This window comes from Hibiscus syriacus, unplaced genomic scaffold (assembly GCF_006381635.1).
Source record: "Hibiscus syriacus cultivar Baekdansim isolate YM2019G1 unplaced genomic scaffold, ASM638163v2 tig00019080_pilon, whole genome shotgun sequence".
In the NCBI taxonomy this organism is placed as follows: domain Eukaryota; kingdom Viridiplantae; phylum Streptophyta; class Magnoliopsida; order Malvales; family Malvaceae; genus Hibiscus; species Hibiscus syriacus.
Genome location: NW_024062461.1, coordinates 16,390 through 31,946, shown reverse-complemented (window position 1 = coordinate 31,946; position 15,557 = coordinate 16,390).

The window sequence follows — 15,557 nt, the reverse complement described above, 5'->3', positions numbered from 1 at the left end:
CTTGCTGGAAAGCAAACAACTCAGATAAGTATGGCTTCCAGCAGGACTAATAATAATTCATCCCCCAATCATTTGTGGGTGTGTTTATTTTTACAATTTTAGCGTCCAATAATGTAGGGGGCTTTGGATTGATAAGATCCTATACAAATTATTGTATAATACTGTTGTTTGTAGGTTAGTACTAAATACCTCAAACAAAGCAATTTAAGATCACATGGCTATGTACGAACCAAATGATCACAGTTGTTAGAGGGATGATTGTTATCTCTAGATGTTTTGAGTTCGAGCACATTTTCTATAGGATGTTTAAGCGTTCATTATCAAATAATTGAGAGTCTTCCCACCAAATACCACAAATCCTTTGATCATGATTAGTGGATCATACTAGTGAAGGTTGTCCTGATTTGCAAATCTTATGTTATGTTTAATCAAAGTATTAACATTAATGCTAAATTAAAAAAAAACATTACACAAAGAGCCAAAAAGGCATACAATGATACAAAATTGCTTAGTGGTAATTGCTCTTTACTTGCTCATAAAAGTATTTTAAAAATGGAAGTTTGTTAGATAAAAAGTTAGTTTAACATTATTTCTAGGCGTAATAAAAAATTACCTCTCAATATGTGCTGAAATGATCACTTTGTTATTTTTTTTAGAACATTTTAGCTCTTAATGTTTTATTTGAAGCAAAATGTCTCAGGTTGGATGAAAATTGTTATTTAACTAACTATCAACGATTCATATTGACGTGACAGGTCTACATGTGATGCCATATCATCAAAAAATTAATTTTAAATTATTTTTAAATATATTTTTATAAGTGTATATGTAATTAATTATAATTATAGTTTAAAAATATTTTTTACCGATGTGGCATAATAGGTTGACATGACACGTCAATAGAAAGTATTGATCGTTAGTCAACTAACAATTTTCATCCAACCAAGGGGTTTGCTCCAAAATAAAATGTTAGGACTAAAAATGCTCCACAAAAAGGATAGAGGGAAAAGTGACTACATGTGCAAACGTTGAGGGATAATTTTGTTATTATGCATTGTTTTAAAAACATGAATAAAGTATCCTCAGTGGTTAATAAATTGTTGTTATTTTTTGAGGTTTCACATTCGAGCACAATGTATGTCAAGAGTATGAGCATTTATTGTCAAATGGTAATACTTTTTAAAAAATAATTTTGGAAAATAAATTTAAATTATTTGATTTGATATTTAAATAATCATTTTAAATACGATATTATAAATTATTTTAAATGATATTTAAAATTCTTTAGTATTACAATATATGAAATATATTATAATAATTATGATAAAAAGATAATAAAATATTTTTATTAAAATTAAATAAATTTGTAATAATTGTAGTATTCTATGAAGATATAAAAAATAAAATAAATTTTATTTAAAAATTGACATGATGAGATATAAACTTTTTAAACCTAAAAACAATTTACTAACTGTCACAACGGTATTTTGGGTGATCCTGAGTTCGCTTTTCGACTTAGAATGATGTGATGGAGTCGCCACCGATTGCTTGTGAATTGGGTAGATCAGATACCCTTAACTTACCCATTTATCGGATTTACATCTTAATAGAAAATTGTCGGTTTCGGGAGTCGATTACAATCGAGGAAGGATGAGGACCCTCGAATTGCCTTTTTGGTACCATTCGATTACCCGATTGTCTTAATTGCAAAAATTAAAAATCGAATAAAAATTTAAAAGATCGATCCATAATTACTTACCATTAATTTAATTTTAGGACTTTAAGAAATTCCTTAAAAAAGTTATTGCAAAACTAAAAATAAAAAAATACTAAAAAAGGTTAATATATCAATTAAATATAAATTAAAATAAAAAATAAGATCAAATTGAATTAAAATCAAAATTGAAGGGTTAAATTACAACAAGTGACTAAAACAAATTATGCATCAAAATATGGGGAAGTGCAAAAGTAAGTTAAAAAGGTTATAATTACACATTTGTCCCCCTATAAATAGCCATCATTTCTATTTTTTCTTCATTTCAAACCTTCCCCTAAAATCACTCTCTAAAAAGCTCTCAACTTTCCCTCCCCAATTTCATAACACGATCACTGTCAACCCACTGAACCATCGCAACTCTGACCACCACCCACGATGGTCGGAGCACCCTAAAGCCCACTGTTCAAAAGCCTTTTCCACTATGAAGCCAATCGTACCTGCCAAATCACTGTATAACCACCTCATCGGTATATATTTATACGAAAATATTCGACCTTCACCTTTTTTAAACGATAACCGTTTGTTTTTCGATGATTGCTGGCTCTCTTCGATGACAAGAATGTTAAAAGCTAAGTGTGCTCCTCTTCTATCTCTTTTCTTGGTTTTATGTATCTATTTTTTACGGTTTTTTCAAATGATGTTGCTTATCAAAGCTCCCCCCCTTCTCTCTTCGATTTTGTAGGAATTTATAGAGGCCTTGTGGTGACTTGTTTTCTTTCAAAAATGATATCTCACCATTTACTTCATCCCTAAATTGCTGGGATTGATAGCTCGGGGAAAGGATTATTTCCCTCTTGACTTGATTTTAATTTATGTGTTTCCTCTTGTTCTGGATTTGATGATTTGTTTTTATTGTTATCCTTGTCGATTGAGTTGACTTGCATGTTGTTTAGTTGTCATATTTGGTTTGGTTTTTATGCTTTGCTTGAATGTGATCGATTTGTTGCATGTTGGGAAGATTTGATTATGATGTTTCTTTCCAAAAATGGGTCAACACATCCTGGAAATGAACCTTGGTTTGGTCTGTGTGAGATGTTCGCCGGCACATGATCCTCACGCGTCGTTATCTCGTCGTCCGCTGATGCTTGATAGATTTCGATTTACTTTTGGTCATTGGATCAAGGGGTCATATCCAACGGCTTGAATGATGCGTCGCTGATTGATGTGTCGCTGATTGATGTGCTTGTTAAGGTTTGGAAACCCTAGTTGATTGGTGTTGTGAGTCGTTGATCATTCTTATGATCTAATGGCTTAGATGAAAGTTTCGCATGGGCTAAGCATAAAACTCTAGCCGATGTAATCACAACTACACAAATAGATCCTGAAGTCATGCCCATTGGACCTATCACTCGTGAAAAGGCAAAACAATTCAGGGAAGTACTTTCTCATAAGTGCCTTAATGTTTTTAAATCTTTTAATGAGAAAGAACCATCAGATAATAAGTTGTTTAATATGTTACATATTGAATATTAAATAACCTATAGTCCACATTATTATATAATACATTGTATAAGTTCATTTACTTAGTTTATTTCTTTATATTATGCGTGTAGGCACATTCGGCCAAGACTTGGGAGCTGCATTAGAGCTAAATGGAGCATGAAACAGCAAGGAAACTCACATAGGGATGCATAAGGATTCATCGATGAAAAGTTGTTTTGAGGCTGCGAGCTCATAGCTGGATTGAGCTGAAGATTTGAGCTACAAGATGAACTCATTTCAGCTGGGGGAGTTGCACCATCATCATCACCACTTAGGACACTTCAAATATGTCCTACATCAAAATTTGTGAAATCGTACCTTTTCGCGAATAGTTGCCATCTCAAGAGGTACCTTTTCACAAGGAGCTGCCCAAACGTTCATCATGTTACAAGTCATCTAAGGTCAGCTCACCACCAGCTCATTCACACCCGAAGTAGCTCAAACATGAAGGGTTACCTTTCTCAAACATTGTGACCTTTCATGAATGATGCTGCCCATGAAGATGCCTTTTCAACAAGGAACACATCGGTTAAAAGATCACGCCTATTGGATGCTTAAATCATCAAGAAACATGAGCTAGAGGCTCCATGCCTATTCGGCCACATCACATGCCATACACATGAGAGCCTTTGGCGCCAAGCATGAAGAGACACACCACCATTCGGCCAAAGGGAGAAAATGGCGCCAAGATGAACCAACATACATATTCGGCCAAGGGAGATGTCTTCCCATCCGTAGCCGAATCATTAAGGCCTTTCATGAAGAGTTAGCCGAACCATCACAAGCCCAAAGGACTTATTCATTCATCTCAAGCATTATGTATTTTCCTAGAGACATGTATCTAGCCGAAACAACTTGTAATCATTCGGCCAAGCCCTCTCATTTCCTATAAATAGAGTGGCTTGCCATCATTTGTACTCATCTCATCTCTTATATAAAATATACTCTTGTGAGTTATTTCTCTTCAAAGTTCTTTGTGAACTTTATCGATTAAACAAGTGTAGTTCCTATACTTGTGGCGTCATTCCTTCCATTTTGATTCCTAAATTCCTAGATTGTTATCTAGTGGGTTGAAGACACGATCACCACCCCTCAAGCAAGTTTGTGAAGACCGGGATTGTGCTTCATAGCATAGTTTCCTCTTTGGCGTGTTTGGGATACTATCACCACCATCTCCATTTCATCATTTCCATCATCCACAACATCCATCAATCCATCAATTCCGCAGCCATCTCTTTTATATCTAAATTTCATTTTTTATCTCTTATTATCATCCATTTCTTAATTCCATCATTATATTATTTCTTTTTCTTATCTTATTTTGCAGCCCAAGCTTATAAATTCAAGGACATCAGTACTTGTCAATCCTAGATCGGGACACAATAAGGCTATCTACTCTTCTCACCAAAGTGTGTAGATTCGCCTTACGTCAAGCGGTAATCAGAGCATAGTTGGATTGACAACAAAAGTGTCATTGGCGTACAAAGCAAAAAGAAATTCAAAAGAGAAAAAAAAAACTCCTTCAACAAAATTGGAGTGCAAAAAGAAAGAAAAAGACAAAAAGAAGAAGAAAAGAAGAAAAGAAAAGAAAAAGAATTCAAAAAGAAAGCAAAGCCAAGGAAAGTGCTCTACCATAGCAAAGTACATCAAAGAGGCCATCTACATTTAGAGAAGATAACCTTATTGTTTCTTGAGAAAGGTTGCAGTAAGTGTTGTTTCTTGAATTGTAAGTCACCTCTTCCTTTTCTATCCTTTCATTTTCCTTGTCTTCAACCATTTCTTTCTTTAAAATACCTTTGAATCCTTTCTTCTACTTTTCCATTTCTATTCATTTTCTATCCTAACCTATTTGCAGCCGACACACACAAAGGAAGGAATTAACTTGTTATAATCTTGAGTAAGTTCTTCGAAGGACTTAGCAAGAGAAATTTGAGTGGAAAAAGGCTATTGAGATAGTGAGATCAGAAGGGGAATTGTTAAAGCCAAATATATTCCCGAGAGTAAATACGAGTGTTGAGAGGAGTGATCTTATCTTTTCTTTGGAGTGAACTTGTGAGACTTTGTGAGTGTGCTGGTAAGGTTTAATTTGTTTTATTTATCTACTAAAAATGTCTCAAGTTTTAGGACAAGTTTTTGTAGTGAAAAGAGCCTTGAATATTCAGTCCATGGAGAATAATCAAAGAGAGAACATTTTTCACACTAGATGTCATGTAAACAACAAGGTTTGTTTCATGATTATTGATGGAGGAAGTTGTACCAATGTTGCAAGCACTTTAATGGTGGCTAAACTCGGACTCAAGACACTTAAACATCCTACACCATATAAGCTACAATGGCTAAATGATGGAGGAGAAGTTAAAGTCACCAAACAAGTCAATATTTCCTTTTCAATTGGGAAATACCAAGATCAAGTCCTTTGTGATGTCATTCCAATGAATGCGTGCCATATACTTCTAGGGAGGCCTTGGCAATTTGATAAGAAGGCTATCCATGATGGTTTCACAAACCGGTACTCTTTCTATCACAATGAAAAGAAATTCATTTTGACTCCTCTTTACCAAATCAAGTGTCTGAAGATCAAGATGCTTTGAAGAAAAGCATTGAAGCTTTCAAATCTATCAAGGAGGAGGAACCAACGAAGATGAACATATATGCTGGAGGAAAAGACATTAGGAAACATTTGTTATCCTACAAAGCTCTAATTGTATTTAGGTACAAGGAAAGCTTAATTTTGACTAACATTCCAGAAGGTTTGCCTTCTTCTATTTCATCTTTGTTGCAGGAATTTGAAGAGTTATTCCCAGAAGATATTCCTAGTGGATTGCCACCTATTAGAGGGATCGAACATCAAATTGACTTCATACCAGGTGCATCCATTCCAAACCGTCCAGCATATAGAAGTAACCCTGAAGAAACTAAGGAGCTTCAGAAACAAGTTGAAGAATTGATGGACAAAGGATACATACGAGAGAGTTTGAGTCCATGTGCTGTTCCGGTGTTACTTGTACCCAAAAAGGATGGTTCATGGAGAATGTGTGTAGACTGTCGTGCTATCAATCAAATTACCATCAAATACAGACATCCTATACCAAGACTTGATGATATGTTGGATGAATTGAGTGGAGCCACTATGTTCTCTAAAATTGATTTAAAAAGTGGATATCATCAAATCAGAATGTGAGAAGGAGACGAGTGGAAGACCGCATTCAAAACAAAGCAAGGATTGTATGAATGGATGGTAATGCCTTTCAGATTAACAAACGCTCCAAGCACCTTCATGAGGTTAATGAATCATGTACTCAGACCATTCATCGGTAAGTTTTGTGTGGTTTATTTTGATGATATTCTGATTTATAGTCATGACTTGGAATCACATGTACAACACTTGAGGTATGTTCTTGAAACCCTTCAAAAGGAAAAGCTTTATGCAAATATGAAGAAATGTGTCTTTTGCACTAACAGTTTAACCTTCTTAGGCTTTATTGTAAGTTCACAGGGACTTGAAGTTGATCCTGAAAAGATCAAAGCCATTCAAGAGTGGCCTACGCCTACTTCAATTAGTCAAGTCCGAAGTTTTCATGGTCTTGCAAGTTTTTACAGAAGGTTTGTGCCTAATTTTAGTTCTATTGCCGCCCCCTTAACAGGGATCATTAAAAGAATTCTATCTTTTCATGGGGCAAAGAACAAGAAGATGCCTTTAATGAAATGAAGGAATGTCTAACCAAGGCACCTTTACTTGCATTACCTAACTTTGATAAGACTTTTGAAGTGGAATGTGATGCTTCTGGAATCGGGATTGGGGCTGTTTTGACTCAAGAAGGACGACCCATTGCATATTTTAGTGAAAAGTTGAATGGTGCTTTGCTAAACTATCCAACTTATGATAAAGAGATGTATTCTCTCATAAGGGCACTTGAAGTTTGGCAGCATTATCTTCTACCAAAGGAATTCGTCATACACACCGACCATGAAGCCTTAAAACATATCAAGGGCCAACATAAGTTAAATAAGCGACATGCCAAATGGGTGGAGTTTTTGGAGTCATTCCCTTACGTCATTCATTACAAGAAAGGTAAAGAAAACATTGTAGCCGATGCTCTCTCTCGAAGGTATGTTCTCCTTAATGCTCTTGATTCAAAGTTAATTGGGTTTTCATATATTAAAGATTGCTATGCTACTGACCATGACTTTGAAGAGAAGTATAAGGCTTGTGAGAAAGGTGCATATGAAAAGTTTTATAGGCACGAAGGGTATCTATTCAAAGAAGGGCGTCTATGCATTCCTCAAGGATTCCTTAGAGAAGTGCTTGTTCGAGAAGCACATGAGGGAGGTCTCATGGGTCATTTTGGAGTAAGTAAAACATTGGAGATTTTGAAATAACACCTCTATTGGCCTAAGATGAAGAGAGACGTTGAAAGGGTATGTGAACGATGTGTCACTTGCAAAAGGGCGAAATCAAAGGTTATGCCTCATGGACTTTACATGCCTCTACCTATTCCTTAAGCACCATGGGTTGACATATCAATGGATTTTGTAATGGGACTACCAAGGACCAAGATGGGGCGAGATTCAATATTTGTTGTTGTAGATCGTTTTTCCAAGATGGCACATTTCATACCATGCCATAAGACAGACGATGCAACACATGTGGCCAATTTGTTCTTCAAAGAAATTGTGAGATTACATGGCGTTCCAAGAACCATAGTTTCTGATAGAGATGTCAAATTTCTTAGCCATTTTTGGAGGACATTATGGAGTAAGATTAGGACCAAGTTGCTATTCTCTACAACGTGTCACCCTCAAACCGATGGGCAAACCGAAGTGGTGAATCGAGTACTATCAACATTGTTGAGATCTATCATAAAAAAGAACATCAAAGCTTGGGAGGAATGCTTACCACACGTTGAATTTGCATATAATCGGGCAGTCCATTCAACAACTAAGATGTCACCATTTGAGGTAGTATATGGATTTAACCCCTTAACACCTTTAGATCTTCTTCCTTTGCCTCAGGAACAAATGATCAACAAAGATGGCAAGAGCAAGGCTGAGTTCGTTAAGAAACTTCATCAGCAAGTTCGAGACAATATAGAAAAACGGACAAGACAATATGAACAACAAGCAAATAAGGGACGTAAGCCACTAAAATTGGAAGAAGGTGATTGGGTATGGGTGCATTTCAGAAAAGAACGTTTCCCTTCCCAAAGGAAATCCAAATTATTACCAAGAGGAGATGGACCATTCCAAATCATTAAGAAGATCAATGATAATGCATACAAATTGGATCTACCTGGTGAATACAATGTAAGTGCAACTTTTAATATTTCGGATCTTTCTCCATTTGAAGACAACGACGATTTGAGGACAAATCGCTCAAAAGAAGGGGAGGATGATGTAATCACAACTACACAAATAGATCCTGAAGTCATGCCCATTGGACCTATCACTCGTGCAAAGGTAAAACAATTCAGGGAAGTACTTTCTCATAAGTGCCTTAATGTTTTTAAATCTTTTAATGAGAAAGAACCATCAGATAATAGGTTGTTTAATATGTTACATATTGAATATTAAATAACCTATAGTCCACATTATTATATAATACATTGTATAAGTTCATTTACTTAGTTTATTTCTTTATATTATGCGTGTAGGCACATTCGGCCAAGACTTGGGAGCTGCATTAGAGCTAAATGGAGCATGAAACAGCAAGGAAACTCACATAGGGATGCATAAGGATTCATCGATGAAAAGTTGTTTTGAGGCTGCGAGCTCATAGCTGGATTGAGCTGAAGATTTGAGCTACAAGATGAACTCATTTCAGCTGGGGAGTTGCACCATCATCATCACCACTTAGGACACTTCAAATATGTCCTATATCAAAATTTGTGAAATCGTACCTTTTCGCGAATAGTTGCCATCTCAAGAGGTACCTTTTCACAAGGAGCTGCCCAAACGTTCATCATGTTACAAGTCATCTAAGGTCAGCTCACCACCAGCTCATTCACACCCGAAGTAGCTCAAACATGAAGGGTTACCTTTCTCAAACATTGTGACCTTTCATGAATGATGCTGCCCATGAAGATGCCTTTTCAACAAGGAACACATCGGTTAAGAGATCACGCCTATTGGATGCTTAAATCACCAAGAAACATGAGCTAGAGGCTCCATGCCTATTCGGCCACATCACATGCCATACACATGAGAGCCTTTGGCGCCAAGCATGAAGAGACACACCACCATTCGGCCAAAGGGAGAAAATGGCGCCAAGATGAACCAACATACATATTCGGCCAAGGGAGATGTCTTCCCATCCTTAGCTGAATCATTAAGGCCTTTCATGAAGAGTTAGCCGAACCATCACAAGCCCAAAGGACTTATTCATTCATCTCAAGCATTATGTATTTTCCTAGAGACATGTATCTAGCCGAAACAACTTGTAATCATTCGGCCAAGCCCTCTCATTTCCTATAAATAGAGTGGCTTGCCATCATTTGTACTCATCTCATCTCTTATATAAAATATACTCTTGTGAGTTATTTCTCTTCAAAGTTCTTTGTGAACTTTATCGATTAAACAAGTGTAGTTCCTATACTTGTGGCGTCATTCCTTCCATTTTGATTCCTAAATTCCTAGATTGTTATCTAGTGGGTTGAAGACACGATCACCACCCCTCAAGCAAGTTTGTAAAGACCGGGATTGTGCTTCATAGCATAGTTTCCTCTTTGGCATGTTTGGGATACTATCACCACCATCTCCATTTCATCATTTCCATCATCCACAACATCCATCAATCCATCAATTCCGCAGCCATCTCTTTTATATCTAAATTTCATTTTTTTTATCTCTTATATTATCATCCATTTCTTAATTCCATCATTAATATTATTTCTTTTTCTTATCTTATTTTGCAGCCCAAGCTTATAAATTCAAGGACATCAGTACTTGTCAATCCTAGATCGGGACACAATAAGGCTATCTACTCTTCTCACCAAAGTGTGTAGATTCGCCTTACGTCACTAGCTCTCTTGGATTAGACAACTTGATAAGTTGGGCCAGACTTTCTTGTTGGGCCTCTGCTGGACTTTGACCTTGGCTTAACGAACTAGGCCTTATTAGACTGATGGACATGGACTTTGAACTCGGGTTTTATATAAAATTTGGATCAAACTTGAAAATTAAAAATAAAAATATTATTAATATAAAAGATAATTAATAATATATAATATATTAATATACTAATATATATGTCTATATACTATAATATTTTAATTAATATATATATATATACATTTATCAGAACCTATACATATTTTTAAAAAATATATAATATATATTGTATACTATATATATACACTATATGTATTACGATAATTATATCATGAAACAATTGAAATTTTAAATAAAATCCCAAAAGAGAATATGTGTTGACAACTGCACCTCTTTGTCCATTCAGACATAATTTTTCGTTCGATATTCAAGATGGATGGATTCTAAAAGTAAGACTGCTCTTGTGATGTTGAAGCATTTAGCTTTTCCTCAAGAATTGGATAAAACGTCGATAAAGTCGATCTTTATTCGAACTTGATATCCTTCGTCGTGAAGTTGAAATCTAGCTTGAAGTTGTCTTCGAATAGATTTGAATGGAAAATGGCTCCTCACTGCTGAGTTAAGCCAAATTGTAGTCATGTATGAATGCATTTTCAGATCAAGTATCCTTCTCCGTGAAGGTGAAACTTGGCCTGAAAACTTCAACTGGAAACTAGCTCATTGTCGCTTAGTTAAGCTAGATTGAAGTCCATTCTGAATTAGCTTTCGAACCCAATATCCTCCTTCGTGGAATTGAAATTGACTTCGAAAATATTTGACTTGAAAAGCCAAATTGTAATCATTTCTAAATGCACTCCTGGGTCAATTATCCTTTGCCGTGAAGTTGAAACATGGCTTGAAAAGTTAAACTAGAAACTAACTCATCGTTGTTGAGTTAAGCTAGGCCGTAGTCGATTCTGAATTGGCTTTCGAACTCAATATCATATGTCGTGGAGTTGAAATTGACTTCGAAAAGGTTTGACTATAAGATTGCTCCTCATCGTTGAGTTAGGCTAATTTGTAGTCAGTTCTGAATATGCTTCTGGGTCAAGTATCGTTCAATGTGAAATTGAAACTTGGCCTGAAAACTTCAACTGGAAACTAGCTCATCGACGCTGACCTAAGCTAGAATGTTGTTGATTTTAAATTGGCTTTCGAACCCAATATCCTCCATCATGGTGTTGAAATTAACTTTGAAAAGATTTGATTAGAAGATGGCTCATCGCACTGAGTTAAGCCAAATTGTAGTCAGCTCTGAATACGCTTCCGGGTCAAGTATCATTCGTTGTGTTTTTGAAACTTGGCTTGAAAACTTTAATTGGAAACTAGCTCCTTGTCGTTGAGTTAAGCCAAATCGCAGTCGATTTTGAGTATTTTTCTTGTCCAATTCAACTTGAAGACCTTGATTGAAAAATATCTTCTATCGTTGAGTTGAGATATGTTATGGATGACTCCTCCATCATGAGTTAAGTTGGTCCTGGGTGATTTGAGCTTGATATTTTTCGTCTTGAAGTTGAAATCTAACTCGAAATCTGGGCTGGGAAGTAGCTCTTCATCATTGAGTTAAATCACCATCAAATTTTGGGTTTTCGTAAAGTATCATTCATCGTGAAGTTGAAATTTGACTTGAAAACTTTGGTTTAAAGATACTATGTTGTGGATGACTCATCTATCGTGAGTTAAATAGATCTCAGGTACACTCTGATTTATAAAATTGTACATATATATGCATGTAATGAGTGCAATGTCCTTAGTGTTAACTTTATTGATCAACCAAATAATGCCAAGAGGAGGATGAATTGGCCTTTAAAAATCTTTATGGTGAAAGTAACCGAAAATTGAAATTTTGCACAATGAATTAAGAGTGGTTTAACTTTCTAAATAGAGTATACATCCACTACCTTAGCATCCACACTAAGAATTTCTCAAATCCACTAGATTTGTTAACCTTTGAGGACAAGGTGTAACCTTACAATGGCACACAAGGTTTATACCCCAAAACCTCTCTTACCCTCTCTCCACAAGAGATATTAGAAATTTAGCAAACAAAAGAAAACCTCACAAAGGTAAATGTGTTTGCAACTAATTAAGCACAAAACAAAACATTGATGTTGGTAGGTTGGTTTAATATTGTTCTTATTGACCTTGGGAAGCTTTGACCTTCAATTTATACATTCTCCATTAATTCTAGCCGTTTGAAGTTGTTGGAGATCATTATAGTTATTACCTACAACCAAAAACAACATTTAATGGACAAGTGATCAGTCATTTTTTAAACAATTTGACCATTGCAAGAAAGGGATCGATCATTTTCATCGAGGGATTGATCCTTTTGATAAAGGGATTGATCTTTTTCATCGAGGGATTGATCATTTTGATGAAGGGATTGATCTTTTTCCTCGAGAGATCAATCCTTTACGTAAAAGGATCAATCTTAAACCTACTGGAATCCAAGGGATCAATATTTTTTCAAGGGGAACGATCTTTTGGTAAAAGGGATCGATCCTTTTTGTAAATGATCGATCATTTGAGCCAAAAATGCTTGGAAACTCAACTTTAAAGTGCGAAAATGATTGAGTATGTTTTTGAAAAGGTTCGACTAAGTTGGAAAGTATTTAAAACATATTTTTTAAGTTAATTTGTACTTTGAATTATTTTTGATAAATTTTTGAAAAATTCGATTAAGTCCAAAACCAGTTTTACAAATTATTGTTATATCAAAATCTTAATTCAACAATCTCCCTCTTTTTGATATAACAAAACCTTTTGAAAAATTATTTTTAGAAAACACCCCCTTTAAAAATAATAAAACAATTTAAGAATTTATGAAAAATTTTAAGCTCAAATTTTAATTTTAAAAAATCATTTTTCATTTTATACTTACTTCTTCCCCTTTTTGTTATATCAAAAATAATGTACAATGTTAGTACAATATAACAAGGAGATAAAGGAATTAAAACAAGCTAGAATCAAGAATAATCATATTAAGGTACCAAAAGCATAAATATCCCAAAATATCAAATGCATATAAATTCAAATATCCAACATGAAAATCATCCAAATATCAAATCAACATAGGTTCATAATACCAAATATCCAAATGTAGCGAATTCTAAAAATCCAATAATAAAAATGATATGATATGCATGCATGAACTAAGATGGTGATGAAGGAGAGAATAAAATTTGTCAACCTGACGCTGGATCGCTCAAACCTCCTTAATCATACAAGCCTCAATAATATATTAACGATGCTCGATTGCATCAAATCAGGAGTCGACATCAGCTCAGAGAGAACCAAAAGACTAAAGCATCCTCACCTCAAAACCTCGAAAGAAATCTGTGAAAGGTGTCGGGTCTACATGAGTCACTCTCTCGAGCTCCTCACCAACATCGTCATCATAAGCCTCCTCCATATATTCTTCTGCATCATGGTTGTCATCCATATGCTCTTCATGGCGATTATGAAACCAATGCATCGATCCCTTGGGCACATTCGTATAACCAATCTTCGTCGTGGTTCCACGACCAATAGTCTTCTCATCAGAAGGGAACGTGCTGAGCTCGTGTGAGGTGTCGATGTCAAGAAGCTCAAACAAATGACTAAGGTATATCCTTTAGACAAGGTTCAATCAAGCCTTCAATTTGATAACACTCACGATATTATTGAATATCATGTTAGTAAGGTGAATCTTGATACCATGTTGAATGCAAAACATCCACCAATAGTCTCTCTCACGAACGATATATAATTTTATGCCACGAAAACAGATACAAAAAGAGACAATGAAATGGAGCAAACAATCGTTAAGGGAGAAAATAGTGGCTCTATTGTTTAGAAGGCACATTTTAGGAGGAAAAGGGACTAATTCATTGTCATTGCTGGTAAGAGGAAGGTCAAAAGTTTGGGCGATGAAGTCACGATAATGGTGATAGTGTGACCCATAAGTTAAGAATCAATGGTCCTATAAGTGATGCCATCATGAGGAGCATATGACACACAAGCATTTAAGTAAAATGCTCGAACCAAATATGGGTAGATAAGGCCATGAAAGTTTATAAAAGTAAAAAGTTTTATATCTTTCAAATTTTACTTGTTAGGAAAACCCAAATTGTTTAAAAATTCAAAATCAATTTTCGGGTTTCTTTAATTGATTGATATGAAAAGAATGAGTCAAAACACTCATGAGCTTTGGAGTTGAAAAAATGTTGGTTAATCCAAGAATCAATTTGAGTGTTGCTTGTGGATTATCCCTTTGAAGCCATAATTTTTCATTTTTGCATTTTGAAAAAAAATGAAGAGTGTTTTTGAACCAAAAAGAATGTTCAAGGATGCTAAAAAAAGATTTAGGAAGAATTAAAAACTGAAATTTGGGCAAGAAAATGGTGTTTGGCCGAATGATATTTGAAGGTGGTTTTGGTTGTGGAATTTTATCAAACACCTTGTGGGTGTAAGATAAAGATTTTATATTTTCTAAAAATTAATCAATGGGTAATACTCACTGCATCAAAACAATACTTTTTACATTGAATAAAATGTTCTCTAACCACCTAAATCAACCTAATTTCTTTAAATTTAAAAAATTAAAAACTTATAATCTTGAAAAATGCTTACCCAAAAGTTATTATTCATTCAAATTGATGTTATGATTCGTTGAAAGGACAAAAGAAAGTTGATTTTCACACTAAACCCAATTGCAATTGATTAAATTTCCAAAATTTGGTGAAAATTGGAGTTTGAGATGTTTTTAAGTGATTTACTTTGAAATAATGGCTTGGTGGGGTGAAATGCGGCTTAATAGTGTTAAAAAGGGCTCCCTTGACGAATTTGGCCTAAAGGGATTGATCAATAGTAAAAAATGATCGATCTTTTTGAAAAAAATAAATGGTTGTCCCTTTTTCCCATATATATGGGGTAAGGGGGAGGTAAGATAGTAGGCTACCCCCAACACCAGGTTGAGAGCAGCTTCCATAAGAGACCTCCGAATTATGAAATGCCCTCCGTGGGACTCGATCCCACGACCTCAAGGTTAAGAACCTTGTACTCTACCAACTGAGCTGGATGGTCATTTCGATCTTTTTGAAAAAGAGATCGATATTTTCTGAAAAATTACATTTTTTATTCTAAGGGCCAAATTGGATGATACTAGACTCGAATTTGATGCAACCTAAGTCATATTATTGATAGAAAATTAATTTTAATGAATTAGATG